This window comes from Vicugna pacos, chromosome 33 (genome assembly GCF_048564905.1).
Source record: "Vicugna pacos chromosome 33, VicPac4, whole genome shotgun sequence".
NCBI classification, from domain to species: Eukaryota; Metazoa; Chordata; class Mammalia; order Artiodactyla; family Camelidae; genus Vicugna; species Vicugna pacos.
This window is the reverse complement of record NC_133019.1, coordinates 12241838-12266704: the sequence shown is the minus strand read 5'-3', so window position 1 is coordinate 12266704 and position 24867 is coordinate 12241838. Positions and strand designations below refer to the sequence as shown.

At 51.9% G+C, this 24867-nt stretch overlaps 1 protein-coding gene and 1 pseudogene across 1 annotated transcript in view; one reads left to right on the top strand and one right to left on the bottom strand.

Moving 5' to 3' along the window:
- The window catches only part of DSCAML1 (DS cell adhesion molecule like 1), a 314095-nt gene that overhangs the window by 88044 nt on the left and 201184 nt on the right, over positions 1 to 24867 (bottom strand). The gene's annotated exons all lie outside the window — the stretch shown is intronic.
- On the top strand, positions 10801 to 24484 carry LOC102530803 (inhibitor of growth protein 1-like; annotated as a pseudogene).

Here is a 24867-nt window from a genome sequence, read left to right as displayed (position 1 = left end):
GCTGTAGAATTGCAGGGCTGAAAGCTGCATGTGCTTGACCACATCTTTGACAAAGCTTGTCCGGCCTTTATTTGAATACCTCCAGGGGTGGGGAACTCACTACTGCAATCAGTGGCCCATTCCAAAGTCGACAGCTCTGACTTTTAGAGAGATCTTCCTTGGTCACATTGGTCTCTTGTGTCTCTCTCCATGGAGAGATACTATGTTCTACTCATTGGACCCCTACAGAACCAACCTAAATCCATGTTACACTGCCTCACGAACCACAAGGCAGCTGGCATGCCGTTTGATGTTTCTTCAGGCTAAGCAGTCTTAGGATTATAGTTTTTAATAGTTACTTAGTATGGTTTCAAATAACTTCATTAATCTGGTTGGTCTCCTGTCTTCTTAATAAACTTTGATTTACCTACAAATCTCCGAATTTTCCCTCTCTCCCTCCCTCCCTCCCTCTCTCCTTCCCCTCCTCCCTCCCTCCCGCCCTCCCTCCCATGTATCTTCGTACAGGACTAAACCTACTATGTGCCAAGCACTTTGCCAAGTGGTGGGGATCAGCTTATCTGACCAGGGTGGAGGAGAGCCAGGGTACCAGCCAGCAGCCTCAGCTGCATTAACTTTCTAGGGGTAATGGAGTGGGAGTGGGAGGCAGCCCCATTACACCACTGCTTCTTACTCTGCTTGTCCTTAGCTAAAGGCCCTGGTCGTGTGTCTGTGAGCTGCTGCTAGGCCACTTTCTTGCTCTCCACCCTTGAACACCTGGCCAGGTCTGGGACTTCACATGGATCCCTATTGAGTGGCATTTTGTTGAGGTCTCCCTACATGGACACTTGGCCAGCTGGTAGCCTGCTTGGAGCTTCTGGACCCCCTCCCTGCCCCCTCCAACGCACAGACCACACCCTGTAGACCCCCACTCAGTGCTGTGGGTAAAAGATGAAAAGGAAGCAGGAGGGAGCCAGGCACCACTGCCAGCAGTCAGAAGATCCACAGGAAGTGCAGAGAAAGCCTGGCTCCCCAGCCTGATTCTGCATGTGCCGTTTTGTCTCCATGTTGTGACATCGCAAAGTCAAAGGCGGAAGCTCTGTCGTCATTTATTATGTAACTGGGACTGGAATGCAGAACTACTGGAGGGTGTTGCTGCCAGTCAGAGGTACCAGGGTTGGAGGTGGTGGTGGTGGTGGTAGTGGTGGGATAACGAAAAGCAAGAAAATCCCTAAAATCAACCCTAGCAACCACAAGTGCTCCGGCCTGGACAGGGAGGACCATGTTATCCCCAGGACGATGACAATGGTGTTGACAATGATGTGCTTGGCCCTCAGGAATTTTAAGCTGGGGAGGGGTGCTGCAGTGATGGTGGTGGGGAGCTGGGGTTTCTATAGCAACAAGCAGCTGCTGCATCTGATGTTTCACATCCTTCATTGTCCTCATTTCCCCCCTCCCTTCCCCCTTCTTGTGCATATTTAATTGCAGTAACATTTCCAGATACAGTGTATCGCTCTTCCTGAAACAAAGGCGGGCCACAGCCAGGGGGATGCAGAGCAAGCAAGAGGGGAAGGAGAAATCAGGGGTATTATGTTAATCCCCACTGGGGGGGACTTGTGCAACATCAGTTCTGCATGTTTGATGAGAATCAGATGATGGGCCCTGCTGGGGAAGGAAGGAGAATGGGGCCTGTGGAGTGAGCGGTGTACCGTATAGAGAGAGGAGGAGGCACAGCCATTTGGTGGGGGGTTCAGAGGGACTGGGGCTCCAAACACGGCTGGCCTCCAAAGCTGGCTCCAAAGGGGTGCCCTGGCAGTCTGGCAGCCCAAATGGGACCAGCCGTCTAGGACTGGGTAGAGGAGCCGATATCCCGTATCTTGGCTCCTCCTCCTTGGGGTAGGCTGTGTCCAGCTGCAGGAAGGGCAGAGTGGCGGCCAAGACCATCGTGTCTAGCCCCCATTCTGAAGGCCATTTGGACATGTGTGTCCGGGATCATTTTTGGTTGACTCTACACCTGGGGGGCACTAATGGCATTTAGCGGTCAGCTTAGAGTAACAACAATGTTCCAATCCCAAATGCCAGTTGCGTCCCTACAGGTATCCACTGGAGGGTCACTTTCCCCTGGGCTCTAGGAGTGGGACACGGAACTGTGTCTAAACGTGGACTCTGCCACTGGTGCTGCTTGACTGTTACCTCAAAGTCTGCGGTGTCATCTGTGAGCACGCCGATGACCAGGGAAGCGCTGTGCGTGGTTAATCAATCCTTTCCTTCTTTTTATTATTACTCGCACACGCCAGCTTCCCTAGCCTTTCCCCTGCTGATCTGGAGCAGGCCTCTCCTTTTCGTAAAGCTCAATATTTATTGAGCACCTATTACATGTTAGGCCAAAGGCTTTATAAACAGTATCCCATTTACTCCCCACACTGCTTTGAAATGGATATTACTGTTACTACTAACCAAAGCACAGAGAGGTTGAATAACCCACCCACAGTCACACAGCTGATAAGTGGTAGAGCCTGGACCATTAGTCTACTTCCAATGCTCCTCCAAAGCTCTGTGCTAGGCTGACTCTCCTAGAATAACAGCACCTCTTATGGGGACACACATCCAGCCAGCCTCTGCTTGGTAGCTTCTGTCAGTGGGGTCCTCACCTCCTCATGAAGGAGCATTCATCCATTCAATTCAGTTTGGCTCAATTTAAAGTCTTTATGAAGCATCTCTAGGTACCAGAAAGGGCTCCACGGAGAAGTCTTGAACTTGGTCTCTGCTCTCTGGGATTCCACAGTTAGAAGGCAATATCCTTCTACCAGGAAAGGTTTGGCCTTAAGTGCTGGGGGCTAGTGAAGGATGAGGAGGGAGCTCAATGGAAGCCATTAGTGAGAAGACGAGGATTAAAAGGGGCCAAGCCACCCCGCGGTGGAGGATAAGCCCAGTCCTGGAACTTAGGAGACTTGAGTTGGAGCCCTAGCTTGGCCACTAATGATGGGGTATACACTGGGTTAGTGTCTCTTCCAAATTAATGTTGACCCAGAACTTGTGAATGCAAATAAAATCAAGTTAAAATGAGGCCATACTGGCTTAGGTTAGATCCTAAATCCAGTAGGACTGGTGTCCTTAGAAGAAGAGGGAAATTTGGACACAGGTGCACACACAGGGCGGGTGCCATGTCAAGACAGAGGCACAGATTGGAGTGATGCACCTACGAGCAAAGAAAAGTCAAAGATGTCCAGTGACCCCAGAAGCTAGGTGCGAAGCAAGGGAGGACCCTCCCCTAGGGTCTGCAGAGGGAGCGCGCCCGGCCCACACCTTGATTTTGGACTTCTGGCCTCCACAGCTGGGACACAAGGAATCTCTGTTGCTTTAAGCCACCCAGTTTGCAGTAATTTGTTAATGCGGCCCTGGGAAACTGATAACAGGGTGACCTTAGGGAAGTCCAGTCCTCTCTGACCCTCAATTTTTCCGTCTGTATAAAGAGGGAAGAGCTGGAGTAGGTGTGTGTTTTTAACTGTTTGTACATTAGAGTCATCTAAGGAGCTTTTAGAATTAAACTCAGAATCTCTGGGGGTGTGGTTTGGGCATTAGCATTTAAAAAAGCTTTTTGGGTGATGTCACGTGAAGCCAGGGTGGAGAACCACTGACTAGATAAACTCGTAAGGCCCCTTCTCTCATAACTGATGCCTCTGGGATCACACCAGACTTACCTGAGTCCCATTTCTCCTTCAGGAAAATGGAGATAATAAACAGGACTTAGGTCACAGAGTTGTTGGGAGAATTAAATGAAAGATGAGTTACTGTGTAAGAAAGCCTTCAGCACATAGGTGGTGCTCGTTAACTGTCAGCATGAGCGGTTCCATCTCAGGGAGGTGGAGGGCTGGGGGCCACTGGGGTCGGGGTGGCTCTCCACCCCTCCCTGTGGTCAGGCCTCCTGCAAAGTCTCCCCTTTCCTCTCAGGAGCTGGAAATAAGGAGGCCCTCCTGGGCAGCTCAGAGACCCTGTACACAGGTGCTAAGTGAGCCGACAGTATCTTTTCTGTCTTTTTTTAAGAGGTCAGAGAGCTGGGCCTTGGAGACTCCTCAGAGCTGCAGGAGCCATGGAGAGGTAATGGACAGAAACCTCAGGGCTTCTGGCGGCCCCAGAGGGCTGGAAGAGAAAATCTGTACTCCGCAAAGGTGGGGCCCCCTCTCCCTGCTCTCAGCGAGACGTGAGGGTGAGTTGGTGGGGAGAGGGTGCTGGGCAGAGAAGGAAGCCGAGGGTTTGCTGCACCGTATGAACTGGACAGATCCCACTCCAGCCTCTAGAACAAGGGAAAGGGATTACTGAATGAAGCAGGGGCAGCAGCGTCCTCCCTGGCCTTTCCTGAAGCAGGAAAGCCAGAAGCTTGGGGATGGGAGGGGGTGGTGGAATTCCTGTATTCCTGGCCTGCACCACCCCTCGATCCACCCTTACAAGGAAGCTCCCAGGAGGCCACAGGAGGTGTGGAGTCGGGGAGGGAGAGCAGGGGTAAGAACGGATGGAATTTTGCTTTGAGATCAGGCTTTGGCCAGGGCAGAAAAACCAACCTGTCTTGGGAGAGAAGAGACATTTAATCTGTCACAGCTCAAAGTTTCCCTGGGTGGCCTCTGGATGCCTCGACTGGCCCCCAGGGGCCTCCCAATTCCAAAAGAGAAATTGCAGTCAATCAGGTTACCAGTTCCTGCTCTATCCAATATAGATTTATAAAAACAATGTGGTCATCCTGCCGCTTGGAGCCTGTGGGTGGTTCATGAGACTAATGAGATAACTCACCCCGATGGCAGGGCTGCTCCCTCCTCCCAGAGGCAGGGTGGGTGGGGGTGATCAGTACTTCTGGGCTGGCAGAAATCAGCCCCGTCAGGGCCCCAGCACCAGGGCAGCCTGCTGGGAGCTATTTGAGGCTGGCTCTGCAGAGCTCCCTCCTTTCCCTCCTTTGTTATTCCTGCTGAGGGTGGGGGCCCTGGGGGTACCTGCCAGCCTGGGTTTGAAAAGTCCAAGGGAGGCGAAGGCTCTGTTCGGCCTCCTCTGCTCCCCCTGGACTCTGGACTCCCAGGATTGTTAGCCCTATACCCCAGACCCTGGGGAGAGATTTAAAGCATAGTGGAAACACACAGCCCGTGAGTTCGGGATTTGGATTCATGTCCCAGCTCTGGCCTGGCTGGTTCTAAGTCCTGGATCCTCCCTGTTATGGACTGATTTGTGTCCCTATAAAATTCATACATTAAAACCTTAACCCCAGGTGTGACCGTACTGGGAACTAGAACCTTTAAAGAGGTAATACAGGTTAAATGAGGTCACAAGAGTGGGGCCCTAATCCAGTAGGACTTTGTGTCCTTAGAAGAAGAGACAGCAGGATGCATGGGCACTGAGGGAAGACCCTGTGATGATAGTGGGAAGGCAGCCGTCTGCAAACCAAGGAGAGAGGGCTCTTTCCCCACGGAATTGAAAGCAGGCAGAGGGGACATATCTGGGTCACAAGGAGCCAGAATGGATGGGACCTTCGCTATCTGAGCTTGCACAAGGCACGCAGAGCTGCAACCTCTGGCCCACCTCAGCCAGCTGAAACAGCGAGGGGAAGACAGCGGGAGCTTGGTGGGCAGCCCAGCTAGAGGGGACATCACAAGATAATAAGCTCCACGTGGCAGGTGGCAGGTCCGCCACCTGCTTCCTGGCTCAGGGACTCCCAGGCCCTTGGGAAGACACCCTGGTCTCAAATTCACCTTCAAAGCTCGATGCCAGGCTGGGCAGGGCCTTGACGTGCCAGGCTCCGGGTAGGTGGCCAAACGTACCACATGGGTCCCTGGGGGCCTGGGGAAGCGGCCCCTGTCCATCCTCCACCACCACCACCTCTGAGGTGAGAGGGCGAGTGGTCAGAGAAGAAGACATGGGACTATGGAGCGATGCCCCTGCCTGCCCTGTAAGAGGGGTAAGCCAGGTGCCCCATCTTTATCTCTGCCTTTGGGGCTCTACAGCAGATGGGGTTACTGCGGGGGATGGGTGTCTGAGGTCTCAGGAGGACCCAGCAAGTGGATAACATGGTGGAGCAGAAAAAACCTGGCTTGAGTCAGAAGGGGGATTCGAACTGTGTTCCCCTTCTGAGCTGGATGATGCTGGGTGAGCCACTGAACCTCTCTGAACCTGTTTCCTATGAGAATTAATTAAGTGAATGAATGTACCCAACGCAGTGCCTGGCACGTAATACGAGGTGGGTTAGTGGTTGTTGAATGACTGAATGACTGAACGAATAAGTGAATGTATAACTCTCCTAAGCAAGGGGACTCAGAACTTGACCTGGGTCTCAGTCTCCAAGCCAATCATTCTCATCACCTCCCAGCTGCTCACAACTGGCCTCTTATAGGTGGGAGAGTGTGGATTTCCAGGGAGGTATCAGGCTTAGCTCCCCAGGACCCTGCAGACTGACTGCTTTGGGCAGCTGAGCTCTAGAAGGGGATTGGCATTGTCTCTGGAGTGGCCACCAAGAAGCTGGGGGTCACAGGGGTGGGGTGTTGGTGGGGGTGGTGAGGATGGAGCGTCTGGGGGAGGGGAGCAAGCAGGAGAGCCTTGGTGGAGGGGGACAGAGGGACAGTGGCTGGTTCTCTCTCCCTGAGCCCTTTCCTTTAAACACATCTCTATCTTCCTCCACCACAGGATTAGCACACATCTCTCATTCTCCTATTGCAACAAGATTTTATTTCTAATTATGCTGTAATAAAACTGGAGCGCTCCCAGGCTTCCTTTCAAATGACTTGTACACACACTGCCGATCGGATCCTCCTCGGCCCCATTGTAATAGCATTTCCCTGACATTCATTAGACATGCATGAGAGGGGCGCTTTAAGAATAGAATTGCATTTAAATGGATTTGCTGAGAGAGGAAGATGAAAAAAAAAAAGAGAGGCGAGGGGAGGAGAGGGAGAGGGAGAGAGGTTTGTTGAACAAACTATGAAAACAAGATGCCATAATAACAGGGTGCTGAAATAAGCCTCTTTCTCCCCAGTCCTCCTCCTCTGCACAAGGCAGAACCCAGCCAGGGAGCTGCGGCCTCCAGCCCTCCCCTGGAGCCCCCACCCCGACTTTTATGCTGCCCGCTGGGGGGGCTTCATGGCTCCTCGAGCCATGTGTCAGATGCTCATGGTGTAATAGAAATGACTGTTATTACAATTTGGTAAGGCTGCCTCGCTTCGACAGACCCCCAATGGCCATGCCCCCACCGAACGCAGGAAGTGGGAGGGATGGTGACTCTCCTCTCACCAACCCTGACCACAGGGCTCACCTTTAAGGCGTGGCCCCCACCCTTCTGTGTCTCCCTGCACGACCACCTGCAGCCCAAACCCCTATGGGCCACTAAGTGGCTGGAGCTTTTCTTTTATGCCGGTTGGCTCTGAAGTGTCAGGCAGAGAAGGAGATCCATTCTGACACCAGGGCCTGGCCCTCCAAGAGGCCTTGCTTCCTGCTCCATCCTCTCCCTAGAGAGCAGACTCCTCATGGTGCACTGTATGCACCATAAACAGCCTACTGTGTATCAAGGGCCAACCTACTAAGTGTCCATATCCACTTGTGGTCTCACCTAATTTACTCCCCTCACTATAGCCAGATCTTCTTAAAACGGACATCTGATCTCACTGAAAACCATCTGTGGTTTCCTCTTTTCCTTAGGACAAAGACCGAAGTCCTTAACGGGGCAGCCAAAGCTCACCATACTTTCCCTGACCTAACTTAGTCCCATCTCTGGCCCTGGCTCCAATTCCAGCCACACTGGCCTCCCTCTGGTCCTCCAGACTGCCTGCTCCATCCTCCTCCCCAAGCCTTGTGGCTACTCAGAGCACTTTTCTCACCTGCTTCCCAAAGTTCCCACTGACCCACCTCTCAGAGCTCAGCTCACACTCTTTTCCTCCAGAAGATCCAGTCTTCTGTCTCCTGTCCTCTTCCCTGCATGCTTGTCACCGCTGTACTGAGTCATCAGAGACTTGGCACAGTCCCTAGACTGCAAGCCCCTTGAGGGCAGGGCAGGGTGGGTCCTGGCCACAGCTGTGGGCCCAGCCCCTGCTCTGGGGTAAAGACTCAGTACAATGGGATGGAAGCCAGGCACTGGTCTGGAATTTCCCTATATGATATCTTGTTTCATCCTGCTACAGCCTTATTGAGGTGTGGGGGGGTGGTTTCTCCCCATCTAATAGATGAGGAAACTGAGAATCAGAGTTCAAAGCAATGTGCCCCAAATCACAAAGCTGGAGCCCTCGGAATCCAAAGCCGTGCTTTTGCTAGGATATTTCCTAGTACACTGCATTGCCATTCCTACCTACCCAGAAGGGGATGTAGCAAACAGGGGGCCTGGCATGTGGCCTCTCACAGCCATCTGACGTGGCTCCAAGGGCCCTGCAATGGCAGTGGAGACCATCCCCCTGTCCTTCCTGTATTTGCCTCCTGATCTACCACCTTCCTACCCCCGAGGCCTGCCTGGTCCAGAGGCAGTGTCCACACTTCGCAGAGGGAAGATGCTCCTATGAAGAGCCGTCAGAGCCCCAGAGGGCCAAGAGCAGCTGGCAGGTCTGTCCACCTCTGCCTCCCAGTCACTAGCACCACCCAGGCCTGGCCCAGTGCATGTTCGTGAATGAGCCCCCGACCTCCAGGAGGGTGGGGGCTGCCTGTCTGTCCACTGCTCTAGGCTCAGTTTTGTGCACCACACCTGCATGTGGTGATGCTCAAAAAATATTTGTTGAATGAATGGATGAATGAATGAATAATGAGTGGAATAATGAATGAATGAGTGTATGAATCTCTGCCTTTTCGCCTCCATGGTCAGTACTTAGGCTCTAAACTCAGCCAGACCTTGGCTCCATCAGTGTGATCTTGCACAACTTACCTAACCTCGCTGATCAATTTCCTCTTCTCTAAAACTGTGCCAATAATATTCCAATCACACAGAGTTGGAATTGTGGCCAGAATGAGAGCTGAGCGCCTGCGCAGTGATGGCTCAATGAGCAATGGCTCTCATTGCTGCTGCTCCCCAGCTTCCGGGGAAGGTAGATCCATCTACCGTCCACTTCAGCCCACTCAGGGGCTTGGAGGGACCACTCGTGTTGCTGGTTCTGCATGGCTCCCGAGTCCCATCTCTCTCTTCTTAAAACCCTAAAAATCCTCTACCACTGTTCAAACAGCAAGGCAATTCTGCTATGTTGAGCATCTACCTTTTTTATTTTCAGGCTAATAAGCTGACTGCACGCACATCTGTGATGATCAGGAAAGGCAGAAATGTTCAGAGTCCCATTGGCGTTTGTGTCTTACCAGCAGCTCCCAGCGCAAGTCTGTCCCATTGACGTGACGTGAACACACAAGCGAGCGCTCTGCCCCAACTCTACTGGTCCATTCGCTTTCCCCTAGTGCCACGCAATTTCAGCACCTTTAGGCTCTAAGTTACATCCGACGTCTCTGGGAGCCTGCCCTCCCCTGCCCAGCCCTCCCTCAGCTCTTCCTCCCCAAACTCGTGGTATCTGTACCCCTCACCCAGCTTTCATCACAAACCCCCCTTTTACCATTGATTAAAAAAAAATGCATCAGTGGCTGTCCTCCTTGGCGGCAGTGCACAGGGGAGGAAAAGGGAAGGGCGATGGGGCGGTACCCTTCCCACTTATGGATTTCCATTAGGTGCCCGTCAGAGGACCAGCTACTTCATGTGCATGGCCTCAGTTTAACCCCGAGAGCAGGCAACATTACCCCATCTGATAGATGAGAAAGCAGCTCACAGAAATGCAGAAACTTGCCCAAGGTCACACAGCTAGAACACCACTGGGATTTGAATCCAGATTGACTCCTCAGCTCCTTGAGGACAGAGGCCTCAAATCACCCCGCGGGATTTCCATGGGCCTGGCCTGGAAGCCCAAGGTCTGAGATCGACTGTAGCTGTTGACAACGGCCGTTGTTCAGGGAGGTACAAACGTGAAAGGAGAAACAGGAGATGTAGGTAAGGCCTCCCCCAGGCCAGGCACATGGTGAAGGCTGGGCTCTTTGCACGTGTGTATTTGTGTATTCCGAGTGGGACACTGGCCCTGCCAGCTCCCTGGGCACTTGCTGCCTCCCCATCTTGCCCAGAGTGGCGCCAGCTCCCCAGCTTCCCCACACACCAGGAATTCTGAGCTCATTCACCGGATAGGCGTGATTTCTCACCTCTCACTCTCTGGCACCTTCTGCTCGATCGATCAAAAAACTGTTTCCAAGTTAACCTAGATTTAACTCGCGTCTCCCCTCTTTCAGCTCTAGCAATTTCCTAGGTAGGTTACCTCCTCCAGGCACTGCTCCTCGTATCTCTGTCTCTCCTTGAAAATTCCCTGCTGACCCAGCGTCTGGGTACCTGCCCGGTGTGACCCTCTTGCCCCTGGTCGAGGACTATTCGGGGTCTCTTTCTCAGGATGTCTCTCTGCTCTGCCCTCAGCTAGGGTTTAGGGGCATAGAACAGGCAATTTCTTCCTTTTCCTGCTATCTCTTCTTGGTATGCACCCTATACACTGAGCTTTCTTTTAATTAATGTTTTGGGTTGAAGGAGCCATAAGGATTCCTCTGTATAGGTCCCTAAAAACATGTAAAGAGAAGGAAAATTTGGGAGGAGAAAGGTCAGAGGGAATCAGTGCAAGGAAAGAGTGTGGAGACATAACTTAAAGCTGAAACAAGAATTTCTTGATACATTCCAAGTACGGTGTACCCCACCCCCACCAATTCCAGTCTTGAAAGAGCAGAATAGGAAAATAGCAGGAATTGAGCTCCTACTGTGTGTCAGAGACTGTACTCTGCGCATTGCCACAGCCTTGCCAGATGGCCATGGTCATCCCCAATGTACAGATGAGAAAACTGAGGCTCAGAGAGGCTGGGCAAGCTGTTGTCTGTGCCACAGACTCAAGGAGTGAACCCAGGTCTCATGCACTGTGCCAAGCCACCTCTGCACTCGTCCTCACTTGAGTATTCTAGGGATGTGTGTAGGGAGGGGTGGAAGGGAAGGGAAGGAGTGGCAGCAGGGTGAGGGGCATTCATTTATCATTCTTCTGCCACATAAAGTCTAGCATTAGATCTGGCTCCTGGGCCTGTAAGTTAGATTAGTTGCTGACCCAGAACCGGCAGCTGAGGCAGGTAGAAGTTGGGGGGAGGGTGGTCACAGCAGCAGAAAATCAGGGAACGTCTGACACTGGAGGGACACAGCCAGGGAGGGCGCCGGTGTAATTTACCCACAAGGCCTTGGCAGCCCAGTGGCGGTGGGGGGCGTCCTGGCATGTCAGCAGTCGCATGATCAAAGAACAAGTCGGAATTAATATCCCTGAGGTGGTCCAGAGCCTCTGATACCAGCAGAAAATTACAGGACATGAGACAGGAGCGTTACAGAATGAATGGGAGGGGACCAGAGATTTCCGTGGCTAATCCTGTTAACAAGACAATTTCTTATCAAACTCATTACGCTTTTGAAAGGAGGGAGCAAGACGGGGAAGAGGAGGTAGGGGGAGGGTGTGATGGGGGGTTAGTCCTGGAGAAGGAAGGACAGAGGTGGGGGAGCTGTGGTTACAGAGAGTGCAGGTTCTCGGGAAGTAGGCGTGTGAGTGGCAGGCGTCTAGAGGGACGAGATTCTGCGCCGTCTCTGCTCTCCTCAAAAGGAGGCCGGGGCAAAAACTCTCCCTGGCAGCCAACTCCCTGCTGGGCTGCTGGGAACACCCTTCCTGACGGGTGTCTGAACCCACAGGTGCGAGGGAGGAAGCAGGCTCTCAGCCCCCTTTCTTTGACCGAATCCAACATCTTGTCTCATCTCCCGTAGGTCAAAGAGGACCGTCCCTGTCTCTGCAGACGCTGCCCAGGCGAAGAACACCATGTGTCTACAAAGCACTTTCCTGTCCAGGTTCTCACTTGTTCTCTGTGAGATGGGCAGGGAGGCGTTTACAGGGCCTAGAAAGTTAGAGAGCCCTTTCTGGCGCTTACCCGTTGAGCATTTTGGCAAATCACTTAACCTCCTTGAGCAATCATCTCTGTCTTGAAAACAGAGATTAAGTAAATCCTGCCCTACCTACTTGACAAGGTCCTCGTCAGGATTAAAAAGGACAGTGTAGGCAAGAGGACTTTGTGATCTGTGAACCATTTACATAAAGAGAAGTGGTTGTTGGCAGAGCAATGGTGGAGCCCAGAGGACAGGGCGAGGCTGGCAGTCCTTCCTGCCGGGACTGCCGAGAGCGCATCTGGGCCTTCTGCCCAGGCCCCAGGAACAGTGGAAGCAATCCTGAAGGACCTGGATGAGAATTATGAGAAGTTTAAGTGGGAGACAGACGGCGCCCAGAAGAGGAGGGTGCTGCCCTGCATTTGGAGGGCCCTGATTTGGAGCCAGGAGCTGGGCGACGTGATGACCCAGATCGTGAATCAGATGGTAGAGGTGGTGAAGAACAGGACCAGGCAGGTGGACAGTCACGTGGAACTCTTTGAGGCACACCAGGAGGTCAGCGACAACACTGGCCACAGCAAAGCTGGCCAGAAGAAGTCAAAAAATGAGACAATCATGCAGGCAGAAGTGCCCAATGATAACAGATCCCGGCGACAGCATAACAGTGAGAATCAGGAAAACACAGCGAATAATCATGACCACAAAGACATCTCCTCTGCGACGCCTGAGGAGAAGAAGGCAAAGGCCCCCAAGAAGAAGAAACGCTCCAAGGCCAAGGCCGAAAGGGAAGCCTCCCCCGAAGACCTTCCCATCGACCCAAACTAGCCCATGTACTGTGTGCGCAATCAGGTCTCCTATGGAGAGATGATCGGTGGTGACAATGAAAGTGCCCCATTGAGTGGTTCCACTTCTCCCGCATGGGGCTGACCCACAAGCCCAAGGGAAGATGGTTCTGCCCCCAGATGTTGAGGGGAGAGCCAAGGAGAGGCCCCACAGCAGGTAGTGGTGGGCCCGGCTGAACTGAGGGGAGCAGGGCGGGCCGGGTGTTCATTGCACTGCCACCTTTGGACGGGCGCTGGGACCTGGGGACATAGAATTTCAAAGACGGTTAGAAAAGGAGCCGTTCCTTTTGTAGGGACAGCTGCGATTCTCTTTGCATTTCTGCTGGTGCACATGTGTAACAAGAAAGTGGTCTGTGGATCAATGTTTTAGAAACTACAAATACAGGTTTGAATTAAACACTGAAAAAAAAAGGTAAGAAGTGGTTGCTATGGCCATTAAAAAAAAACATAATTAAATCATCCAGGTAATTTAAATTCTCCTTATGACAGTCTCTGAAGTTTTCTTTTTACTATGAGTGTTTGTCATTTTCCCAAAGCATCAAAAGATTTGTTTCAAAAAGAAGAGATAGAAATGTATACGATACTTTAGGCCCAAAGGAGAAAACTCTTAGCGTCAAACAGTCCAAACTCTCAGGGAGCCATTTGCACAAAGATCTCTTTTTTTAACCATTTTGAAAAATGGAAATATAGTGAATTTACAATGTTATGTCAATTTCAGGTGTATAGCAAAGTGATTCAGTTATACACACACATACGCACACATTCCTTTTCAGATTCTTTCCCATTATACGTTATTACAAGCTATTGAATACAGTCCCCTGTGCTGTAGAGTAGGTCCATGTTTATCTATTTTATATATAGTAGCATGTATCTGTTAATCCCAAACTCCTGATTTACCCCTCCCCGTCCCTGAGTTATGGTCATTTTGAAGTTGAGGTAATACGTTAAATGTCTTCCTGGATGTAAGCAGGTAGAAGTGGGAAGGCAGGGCTTGAACCTTTAGTTTCAAACCCAGGGTCATTTCTACTGCCAGGACATCACTCCATGATCTTGTCTTTGACCAGACAATCACAAGGGACTTCCACTGGCACAAACCTGAGTATCTGTTTACCGAGGGCCCATGACACACTCCGGGTTCTCTGGGGCTGGCTTGGGGAAAGAAGGGGGTCAAGGACAAAGCACTGATTCTCAAGGAGTTTGGCATCCAGGTGGGGAGGAGAAGTCAGATCCAAGGAGCAAGGGGAAGGGTTCAAGTCAGGCTGCCTCCCTCACCCCACAAATACCCAAGGGCGTAGTGCAAAGGGCCAGACAAAACATCCCCTGGATGCACAACAAGGGGCAAAGACCCTGGGCTGTTGCCACGAGGGAGGGCCCCCCGGAGGACTCAGGACTCGTGGTGGGTCTTAAAGAATGTGCGTGATGTGGATGGATAAAGAGAAATCAGGGGAACTTTCAACAGACATTTATGGAACATTTACCATGCACTTGCTGCTGTGATAAATTAGGGACAGATACAAAGATGCTTAAAACCTTTTAGAGGTCAAGTCCAAGGTCAAATCCAAGCCCCTCACAAATGCTGGTGAGAGTGTGGAAAAATTAGACCCTTGTGCACTGCTGGGGGGAATGCAAAATGATGCAGCATTATGGAAAACAGTCTTGTGGCTCCTCAAAAAATAAAAAATAGAACTACTATATGATAGAACAATCCCACTTCTCGGCACATCCCCCAAAGAATTGAAAGCAGGGACTCTGAAAGATATTTGTACACTCATGTTCATAGCAGCATTATTCACAAAAACCAAAAAGCGAAAGCAATCCAAGTGCCCATCAACAGAAGAATGGATAAACAGAATGCAGTCTACACATACAGTGGAATATTATTCAGCCTTAAAAAGAAAAGAAATTCTGACACGTGTTACAACATGGATTAACCTTGAGGACACTATGTTAAGTGAAATAAGCCAGTCACCAAAGGACAAATACTTTATCATTCCACTTATAAAAGGTACCTAGAGTAGTCAGCTTCACAGAGACAGAAATTAGAATGGTGGTTGTCAGGAGCTCGGGGGGAGGCAGGGGAAAATGGGGAGTTGTTTCATGTGTACAGGGTTTCAGTTTTGCAAAATGAAACTGAACTTACACATCACTGTCTACAGATGGATGGTGGTGATTGCGCAACAATGTGAATGTACTTAATGCCACTGCATTATACACTTAAAAATGGTTAAGATGGCAAATCTTTTGTTATTTGTATTGTAGCATAATTAAAAGTAACAACAAAAGGGCAGATTCTATCGGCATAAACCTTTTAACCTTGGCTCTTCCTCCTTGTTTCCTGCTGAAAAGATGGACATGTGGCTCAGAAGCACAGAGGCTGCCTTGTAGTCATAAGGATGGCAGAGCAGGAAGGGAAAAGGAGTCTGGTTTCTTAGCAACTGGGCCAGCCCTGAGCTGCCTACTCCCAGACTTCATCACATGAGAAAAACAACTCTCCAATTTGGCTGAGCCACTGCCAATGACTTTTTGTTACATGCAGCCAAATGCCATCCTAATGGAGATGGTTTCTAACACTGCCTCCACCCCTCCTGCCTCTTGTACGACTGTTTTTCTGCTCAAACTTCTCTGCCGTGATGGAACCTTGTATCTCCTGGAAATTCCAGGCTCTGTGCCTTGTGCATGCCAGGCCCTCTGTGAGCCCCTCCTTCTGATCGACTTCCTTTTTCAGCCCGACAGCTTCTTCCGTGACCTTCTGCCTTCAGGTTGGGCACTGCAGCCGCTAGGACCCCAGGCCCACCTCTCGCATGGTACCTACCACTGTTCTCAAGAGTGGGCTATTTTCGTGCTCTCTCCTCTCTAGACAGCGAGCTCCTTGGAGGTCGAGATCTGCTCGGGTCTGGACCCCAGTGCTGCGTGGGTGTCAGGCAGATGGCAGGTGCTGGCTAATGATGGATGGGCCAGAACACTTCTGACTTCTAGGGGCTCACAATTAGAGGAGGAGGATTCAAATCCAGAAACAGTTCCCTGAGAGGAGAGGCCCTGAAGCCCAGTGGACCAAGTGACATCACCACTGAGGATGTCACCACTGAGCTGGGGCCTGAAGGACGTCTCCCAGTGCACCAGTGTCTGCCTCCCAGTGTGGGGGTGAAGGCATAGGCATTATAGGGTGGGGAGCCTCTGGGAAGCAGGAGAGAGAGAGAGAGAGAGAGAGAGAGAGAGAGAGAGAGAGAGAGAGAGAGAGAGAGAGAGAGAGAGAGAGAGAGAGAGGCTGGAGACAGGGAGGTGTGTGAGAGAAGACCAGACCTTTTCCTTTTCCTTTTCCTTTTCCGGCTTATACCTAAGTCCTGTCCAGTCTCTTCTCACCTCCCAACTTGGCCCTACTAGTGGGTCCAAGAGGAAGCAGGTGGAGGCGATGCGGAGAAAAGCTAGAGACAAAGACACATCCTACCGACATGCCCTACATGAGATCCCTCCTGACTCGAGGCACTACCTGGGCACTCTACTTGGGGCTGCAGCTACACCACCACGTGCCTGCATGAATGCTAAGAGCAAAGAGTGGATGTGGTCATGTCCTCAACCTCGCAGTGAAGGTCAAGTGCCTTGAGAAGGCAACTTGTCCAGCAGGATTTTACATGCACTGGGGAAGGGCTGGCACCCTCTTGTAGCCACCCACCTACAGCTTAACAGCTCACGTACCTACACCTTCCTAGCAGTGGTGCTGACCCACTTCTGTCAGCTTAAATGGCTCTGGTGGGGAAGAGGGTGCTAGATAAAGAGGTGCATGTTAGCATCTCCCCAGTCAGAAGGGAATAACACCTTTCCTGGAGATGGATGCAGGGAACCAGACAGGACCAGGCAGGCTAGAAGCTGGACTAGGCCTTGGATGTGGGATCTTTAAAAGAGGCATACGGATTTCTTCTAAGCCCTTCATGTGATGCTGAAGGAATTGAAAATGTCCCCTAGAAACTCTAGTGAGGGTCAAGTGTCATGGATGGGAAGTCAATTCTGTGGGGACCTGGGGATGCAGGTACAAAGGCAGAGTTTGGGAGGAGAGGCTCTGACAAGAGTAGAAGAGGACCTTCCAGGATGAGACTGCTTCCCTGGAACAGATTTGGGTTTCAGAACCCCTGACTTCCAGGGAAGAGGCTCCATCCTGCTCCCACCTGCCTTCTGGTCCTTTGCAGAGCAGGGAACTGGCCCCGGCTCCCTGTCCAGGAGGGAACCAGGCCCCTCTGGGCCTGCAGCCCCAATCCCACATGGTGCAGTAGGGATTGAAAGGGAGTAGACCTGTGGCTTCCCAGAGCCCCAGCCCCTCTTCCTGCTTTTCATCTGAGCAGAAACCAAGGGAGAGTCCCCAGGTGCCAGCAAAGCATTTCGCTGTGTGCAGTTCACATCTTCTGTCTCCATCCTGAGCGGCCTGGCTTTGGGCAGCCAGAAGAAACAGCGGTGGCTCAAACCAGAGAAGGTGCTTAGTCCAGTCTGGGCTATTAAGTGTGTGGTGGTAGTGGGAAGGGATGGGGGCATTGCTCTGAGCCGAGGAGGGGGGCAGTGAGACAGAATGAAGCATAGGGAGAAGGCTGGGGGTGGGCGCTACAGGCCAAGGGGGGAAAGGCCTAGACAGTGGTTCTCAAGTGGGGGCGATTTTGCCCTTCAGCGGACATGTGGCAGTGTCTGGAGACATTCTGATTGTCACAACTAGGTCATGGGAGTTGTTAGTGGCATGTAGTGGGTAGAGGCCAGGGATGCTGCTAACCTTCCTACAAGCCCAGGGCAGCCCCCCAACAAAGGATTATCAGATCCAAATGTCAATAGTACCGAGGTTGACATATGATCCAGCAATCCCACTCCTGGGCATATATCTGGAGAAAACTCTAATTCAAAAAGACACATGCACCCCAGTGTTCATAGCAGCACTATTTACAATAGCCAAGACATGGAAGCAACATAAATGTCCATCAACAGATGACTGGATAAAGAAGCTATGGTAGATATATACAATGGAATACTACTCAGCCATAAAAAAGAATGAAATAATGCCATTTGCAGCATCATGGATGGAACTGGAGATCATCATACTAAGTGAAGTAAGTCAGACAGAGAAAGATAAATATCATATATCACTTATATGTGGAATCTAAAAAAATGACACAAATGAACTTATTTACAAAGCAGAAACAGACTCACAAACAGAACACAAACATGATTACTAAAGGGGAAAGGTGGGGAGGGGGAGGGATAAATTAGGAGTTTGGGATTAGCAGATACAAACTACTACATACAAAATAGATAAACAACAAGGTCCTACTGTATAGCACAGGGAACTATATTCAATAGCTTGCAATAACCTCTCATGAAAAATAATACGAAAAAGAATATGTATATAGATATGTATAACTGAATCAGTATGCTGTACATCAGAAACTAACACAACATTGTAAATCAACTATACTTCAATTAAAAAAAAATTGTACTGAGGTTGAGAACCCCTGGTGGGGCAGAATCAGAGGAGAGAGGAACAAAGCAGGGAAGAGGGGGATGGACAGTCAAATCTAACCAGTGTCCCCCAGGCACAGGGCAATGCTGGGTCCTGTGGGGTTGACGAAAGGAGTGGTGGCCGTCTAAGCTGTGTACAAGCTGAGAGGCTACTGTCAGGACCCACTGTGCCAGGTCCAGTTGCCCGGGGGGGCAAGGAGGAGTAAGGAGGAGGCGGGCTGAGGAGGGTTACCAAGCTCCGAACGGAGAAAGAGGATGGCGGGAACACGGACCTGGAAAAGGCCAAAGGTCACACAGGGCGGGGGCTGTTCTGGCACAGAGAGGTGCGGGTTGGCTGGTATAAGTCAGGGCCAGGGCCCCAAGCCCAGAGAAGCTACAGCCCAGGCCAGAGCTCCTGGGGCCAGTTCCCCAAGTGAACCAGACCACTCCAGCTGCTGGGAGAGGGTTGGGGGTAGAATGAACAGGTGAGGGGCTGAGGTCAGACTCTTCTTGGAAAGGAGGAGGGACCACTCTGTCTAGGGACATACTGACGAATTCAAGGGCTGTATGGACTGCATTTTATTAGTAATGATAATGAGGATGATGGAATAATAATAGATCTAATACAGCTGCTGTCTGTGGAGCCCCTGCTTTGTGCCAGGCACAATGGGAGGTGTTTTAATAAAAGATCTCATTTAATCAGCATGGCAGCTCCTAAGAAGCCCAGAGGGGTGAAGTGATGGTCCAAACTGTCTAGAAGCAGCCCTGCCGCCACCAAGGCCCTTTTCTCTACAGTCATAACCTTGGAATAACTTGTATCAGTGCTTTCAAATCCACCCTCTCATCTGATTCACACGTTACCCCATGATGTAGCCTGGGCAAGTACCAGTACCAGGACCAGGCCTCAGTCTGTTGACTCCTAGCTGGGGCTGTTTCCAGAACTCTCTAGAACTCGGAGACGGCAACCCTTCCTGCCCTGCTCTGCCACTGCCTCTTCATGGGGGTGGTACCGAGTCTCGCTCCTGCATGGCTTGCCAGAGCCACCACCAGCTTCCTATACCAGCTTCCTGAACCACATCTGGGAGAGGCCCTGGGCTCTGAGTGTCAGAGCAAATTGGCAGAAGATCCTGCCCAGCCATCCTTGCCTCAGGGGCAAGGACTTTCATCCTGGGCACGCCGGCACCCCTTCTCCCCCACTGCCCATCCCCTCGAGGCTTCACTCATTATTGTAAAATTAATCTTCATTTACTAAATAATTCATGAGGCAGTGACAGGAAGTGCTTAACAAAGCATAAACTCCTCAGTCCCTGCTGGCCTGGACCACGAGCTGTCCTGAAGGCTGGGCTCTGGGCTGCTCAGGGACAGAGATGGAGGGTGGGCGCCGGGGCCCCCAGGCACCACCACTGGCCGACAGGTAGTCAAGAGAGCTCGGGTTGCAGGAGCAGACCCTCCCAGGAGATCGGGGCTCAGGGCTCTGGTGAACACGCAGTGAAGAGGGCCTGTGCACCGTGCAGGATGGCAGCCCCCGGGAACGAGGCCCTCCTCTCACCAGAGTAGCACAAGGTGGGTGGGAGCCCTCTTCCTCGGGTCCCTTCAATTCCCCACTAACTGGAAGTTAGACTGCACCCAGGGCAGTGAGCACTGGGCCCTGAGCCAGGAGGCCTGTGTTCTGACCACTTCAGCCGAGGGATCTCGGACCCGATGCTTCCCCTTCTCCAGGCCTGGCTTCTTTGTGCAGAGTGAGGACTGGTGCCAGAGGACATTTTAGACCTTGCCCAGTTAGAGCACTCTGTGATGCTGCCACTCTTGCTTCTAGAACCCCGTGGCAGCTCTGCGCTGCTGCAGGATGAAAGCTGAACTCCTTTCTAACCTCAGTGGGCCTTTTCATGACGAGGTGCTGCCCACGTCTCCAGCTGCGTCTCCAGCCACATCTCCAGCTGTCCCTGGCCCCTTACTCCATCCACCCAGAACCACGTGTACTTCCCCTGGTTCTCCTTCCCTCTCCTCGGGGCCTTTCCACATGCAGGTCCCTCTGCCTGCGAAGGTCTAGGTCTCTGCTTCTCACTCCCCCCACCCCCTCCATTAGCATCTTGTCTTCAGTTGTAGCTAGCTTTCACTTTCACGGAGAACCCCTCAGGGACCACGCAGGACGGGAGGGACACCTCTTGTGCATGGCCGCAGAGCACCAGGGGTTATTGAGGACCACTGCCCTGTGTCTGCCTTTGACGTGCTGTCCTGTTCAAGTACGTGCTCCCTGAAGATGGGGCTGCATCTGTTTTGACCCCAGCTGTATCCCCAGTGCCTTGCACAGTGTGGCTTGGTAGACGTGGAATGAAGAGATGATTGCATGCAATGGGCACAGAAGCCCAGGAGGAACATGTGGCAGGGCAGGGATGGGGGGTGAGGGAAAGAGTAGGGTGTGGAGTCAGTCAGAGTAGCCTCTCAGCCTCTGCTGGGGAGACCATGCTGAGAGAGAACAGGGTATCACAGGCTGCCGATGGTGGGAGCTCTTCTGCCTGCGGCCTTGGTTTAGAGGGGCGGGCTTCCTGGGGCTCTGGGTCTGATAGGGCACAGAAATGGCCCTCTCAGATGCTGTCCTGCCGTGTGGGGCCTGAGGAGTCCAAACTTTCATTAATAGCACGTCACAGGTCCCCAGGCAGCCCTCTGAGCCCTACACTCGCTCCAGACCTAGGGTATGCCTCTCCCCAGACACATCACAACCCCTCTCCCTGCCTTGTGCCTGGACTCCATGCAAGGCCCAGGCCCAGGCGAATGCCACCTCTTCTGTGTGCCTCCCAGACCTCCCTGGAACCATTTCTTGCTCTGAGCCATTACGCATGGTATGTGTTTAACACTGTCTTATGAACTGCACTGAAATGTTGACATCTGGGACTCCTTGGTGGAAGGCAAGTTCTCTGAGGCTCGAGGTCAAGGAAGCATGAGTTAGTGGAAACCAGCAGACTTGGGCTGAATGTTAGATTTTTGCCAGTAGCTGACATGGAGTAGGCACTTCGTGAATGAATGAGTGAATCAGTGAAGGTGCTTCACTTTTCTGGACTCCAGTTCCTTCTTTCTAAACTCGGATCATCATGTCCATATCACAGGGATGTGGTAAGGCTGACAGATACTGGCTGGAAGGATCCAGCACAGAAAATAAAGGGTTACTATTATTGCTCCGCGTTGGTGAGCCCCCCACCCGTGCCCCCAGCCCAGCCTAGTGCTTACTGAAATGAGGTGAACGTCAAAAGCTGTCACTGGAGCACCAATCCCCCTTCCTGGCCGTGTCACCCCCACCAACCCCAGTCCTGGGGAGGAGGCCGCCTGCAGCTAACTTGGGGGTGGGGGGCAGTTTGCCGCTTTGTCAGAGTATGCTTATTTCTTGCACATTGAAGTAAAGTTAAGAGATTCAGGAAAAGGGGGAGGAAGAAAAGAGAGGAAAAAATAAACTCAAAGAACAAACCAGCATCCTTTGAGATGGACGGCGCTGCAGCTCGGCTTGGCCCCCCAACCGTGCTCCCGACCCCCAGCTCTAGAAGCTTGTTAAATACTGAACTGTGAGCAAGGTGGGGGTGGTACAGCTCAGTGGTAGAGTGTGTGCTTAGCATGCGCGAGCTCCTGGGTTCAATCCCCAGTACCTCCATTAAAAAATAAGTAAACCTAATTACCTACCTCCCCCAAAGCCTCTGAACCTTAAGCTGAGGTGGAAACTAGGAAGAGCTGGACAGGAGGGCTCAGGGGCCAGCAGTGTGTGATAAAAGCTCCTCTCCTTGTGAAGTTCTCCCTCCAAACTTTCACCGAGGTGAACAAAGCTCTGTGCCAGAGGGGAACTGAGTCTCATCGGCTGTCCTGGGAGTTCTTAATGCCCTTCCGTGTCACTGCGGTCTCCTCTGCCACAATGCGCATCTCTCGCATTTGTTGTGTGTGCTTAGTTTTAGGGCATTTTATCCCTCTTACATTAACCCCTTCTTGCCTGGAAAGTGTAAAAGCAGTAAGTGCCAAAAACGCCGGGCAGAAGAGGAAAACCAGGAGAATGGACAGCAAAGTGCGGCGGATCTAAAAGACGAGAAGTTGAGAGAGAGTGATGTTGCGCCGCTTGCCTACGGGATGAACTCTGACAGCGAGGACCCCTCCCAGGACAGGAAGTAAATCCTACCAGATGTGAAAAGGGCTGGGCCAGGCCCGTGTAACCTGGTGATAGAAGTAAGCAGCAAGGTAAGAGGACTGACAAAATGGCAGTGTTTGATGCCGGATGCTGGTCTAACCAGGAGCTCGAAGGTTTTGCAACAAGCCAAGCCTGGTTCTTCGGGTCCGAGGCCCATCGGGATCCTCTTGCCATCCAGCTGAGCTGGGACTGCAAGTGCTGGTGGAGTAGCTGCCTCAGATGGAGCTTCCTGGGCACAGGGAGGCCAGCAAGGTGGAGGGTGACCGCTTCAGGAGGCCTTCAATGTCAAGCAAACAGGTCTGTTTTGGGGAAAGCTGCCTGTGAAACGTCACATCCGCAAGAAGGTCTTCAAGCTTCAAAGGATGACTCACACTCCTGCTTCGTGGGGGCAGCCACTTGAACCTCTTCTTGTCACTGTGGTTTTAAGAGTGAGGGGGCGGCTCACAGCCTTCACGACGGACACATGTGTAAGCGGAGAAGCTTCTCTACTTTCCACAGAAATACTTCGAACACTTCAGGAAGGCAGGTCTAGCTCTAATTATTATCTTTATTCCCCTGAGGAAATACGCCTTCCGAGGCCAGTGGGAGGTTTCTCTGCCCCAGAATCGTGTCTTAGTCCACAGGCGGTGAAGCCCTGGTGGTGTGGCCACTCCAGGCGCACGGCCTTGCTGCTGTGCCCTGAACGTGCCAAGTTCACTCTTGTCTCAGGCCCTGCTGCTCCCCGCCCAGGAAACCCTCCCCTGGGTCTTCCCTGCTCACTCCTCACCTCCTTGGAGTCTTCGCTCAAAACCCCACCTCAGTGAGGATGCCCTGACCACTCTGCGTCCCACCCTCATGTGTCCTCCTCACGCCCCTTCTTCTGCTTTATTGTCCCTTCAGCATTTAGGACTTATATACGCAGTACATAATATGCTTACTTGTTATGTTGGCTGTTTGTCTCTTCCCACTGGGATATATGCCCCATGAAGGTGGGGGTCCCTGCTGTACCCACTGGTTTGTCCTAAGGTCCTGGTTCGGTTCAGATCCACCATATAGAAGGGCTCATTATGTATGAAACAAAACAGCTGTGGTCCTTGTAGTTAGGACCATTATTTTGCCTTTATGGTGGCTGTCCCATTTCTCTCCTCACCCTCAATGATGGCTGGCTGTGGGCTATTCTTGTCTCGGGGCCCAGGAGTGCCTGGCCACAGTGCTCACCCTCTGGGTGTGACAGAGGCATGACCAGGCACACTCAGAGCTTGGCTGCTGGAAGACTGAGTTGGGGGTGTGGGCAGATCAGGGACAGTGCAGACCCTGTGCCCTGTGTGCTGGAGCTCAGAGCTGCAGAAGAGCAGGTTCCTTCTGTGAGATGGGAGAGGGGTGGGCAGACATTTATGGAGATGAGCTAGAATGGTTGGGGCCAATTGAGAGAAGTCCTGAGATGCTATTCTGGAGATGATGGGGGCCCTTAGGGGGTTTTATGCCAAAGACGGACACATTTAATCTGAGTTTTAGAAGGATCATTCTAGAGCTTATTTCCTCAAGACCTTTCCAAGGAATTCCAGTCCTGAGAGTTCATAGAAAATGCAGGTCTGCTTGCCCTTGGAGATTCACAATGCACATTAACACATCAATCCCTCTCTAGCCTTTCCTGGTTTACTTTCTTCATTGTGCTCGCCACTATTTGAAGCTCTTATTGACTTACACATTTATCTTTGATCTTCCCCTTACATGAGAAATATAAGCCCCTTGACAGCATAAAACTTATCTGTCTTATTCACCACCTATTCCCAGCAGTTGGATGGTGACCTGGCCCTGGATAGGTGCGCAATATATTTTTTGGCGACTCAGCGATTAAAGGCTCTGAGAAGTCCTGTATAAAGAATTGGTTTCCTGTGTGTGTAAAACCTATTAACATTTCCCTTGACTAACACATTTCGTAAATGCTGTTCTAGTGGCCAGTGGCAGAAGGTAGAGTTCTTTGCTGACCGACTCCAGGGGCCCCTGAGGGACAAGCCCCCTCGTGGTGTTGGGGGTGGAGACGTTCAGCTAAAACGCAAAGATGCCACTGGCCAAGGCAGCCGGAACCTGGTGCTGAGGCTGAAGCCTCGCTCCCTGGAGAGCTCAAAGCAGGATTAGGTCTCCTGCTCCCTGCCAGCCTGGCTCCACGCCAGCTGCAAGGCCAGCTTTCCACACGTGGCAGCTGAGGAAAGAGGCTAAGCTTCAAGGATTAATGCTGGCCTTGTGCGGGACCCAGCTCCCATGTCAAAGGATCTTCAGCTGGGCACCAGGAGCCCAGAGAAATGAGATAATGAAACCCAAGCCTCATCGGGGGAAGCAGCAGGCCCAGCGAGCCCAGGCCTGGTGGGGAAGGTGGGGGTGGTGGTAGGGAGCAGAGCTCTGGAAGGCCTGCGGTGGTGCTCAGCCCACTTTGCTTGAGCACCCATAGTGGTGGGGGCCTGAGAAGTGTCTCTGGGGTGGGAGCAGAGGCCTTAGAGCAGGATGGCTTTGGAGATCACCCT